The following is a 1,222-nucleotide window of genomic DNA, read 5'->3' on the forward strand; positions in this document are numbered from 1 at the left end:
GCCGCTGCTCCTCCTCCTCCTCCTCCTCCTTCGCAGCCGCCGCCGCCGCCTCCACCGCCGCGGCGCGGAGTTTTCAGACGGGCAGGGACCCGGACGTCACCAGGAGGAGGGGACGGCGGGAGGCGGGAGCGGCGAGGCCAGGAGCAGGCGCGGGCGGGCGCGCGCGGGGACCCGGAGCCGGGAGAAGCTGGAAGGAGGGGCGCGGGCCGGCAGGTCCCACAGCCCTCAGTCCCCAGGGTCGGAGGTGGGCAATCGCGGAGCGGCTGGGGACCCCGGCTGGGGGCAGAGGGCGGGGCCGGGGGCGGAGCAGAGGGAGGAAGGAGGAGGAGGGAAGGGAGAGCGTTGGGGCAGATTGGAGCCAAAAGACACCCCTGGACCAGAGTGGAAATGGGCTTTAGGCTGCATGGAAGGAAGACGGCCTAATTCCGCTGGCGGAGAAACAGACGCGGACCAGAAAATCAGGGGACCTTGGAGCGAGGGCGGGTCCGCTCAAATGCCAAAAGAGGGGCCCTGAGAGCCTGCCTTCCAAATAGAATGAAGTCAGGGCAGAGAGGGGTGTGAGAGGAACCTCCAAGACTCCCGGCCCCAGACCTGCTGCGGACTGGGGGGGCAGGTGGAGACCGAGGGGCATTGCTCAGTAGTGGCAGAGCCAAGGGAAGGTCCGAGCTCCGGCAGCCAAATAGCTGAAGACACAGGAAGGAGGCTTTGAATTAGCTTCAGGGTTAATCAGCAGCGCGGTGAGTGATTCCTGAGTCACAAGCCCCTCTTTGCCCAGTGCCAGCGATGTACTAAGTGCTCTGTGAATCACTTCTCTGATCCCCAAGGACTCACAAACCAGGGGACTCCAAGTGCAGTTGATCGGTAAGTGGCAGAAGGAGTTTCTCCACCTCCACAGGCAGCAAGCCCCAGAATCTGGCTTGGATGGAGCTGCCTGCCTGTTTGCCTCTTTAGCTGCCCATCCTGCGGTTGCCTTGGTGGCTGCAGAGGGCTCAACTCTTGTGAAGGGTCTAGCTTTGTAAAAGAGTTCTTTCTCATACGAGATGGCATATCTGGTGACCTTGAGATACCAGTGCCCCCTGGCCCTGAGCCTTCTCCTCCCACCAAGAAAGTCTGGACAGAATGAGCCCCACAAGCTCCAGTTCCATCCCTAGCGCTCTCTGACTCAGCCTGTCTGGTCGCTCCCTCCCTTGTCTCCTGGCCCAGTGCTCCCCGTGCAGCAGCA

The sequence above is a fragment of the Octodon degus genome, unplaced genomic scaffold (genome assembly GCF_000260255.1).
Source record: "Octodon degus isolate 3935 unplaced genomic scaffold, OctDeg1.0 scaffold00200, whole genome shotgun sequence".
Classification (NCBI taxonomy): Eukaryota; Metazoa; Chordata; class Mammalia; order Rodentia; family Octodontidae; genus Octodon; species Octodon degus.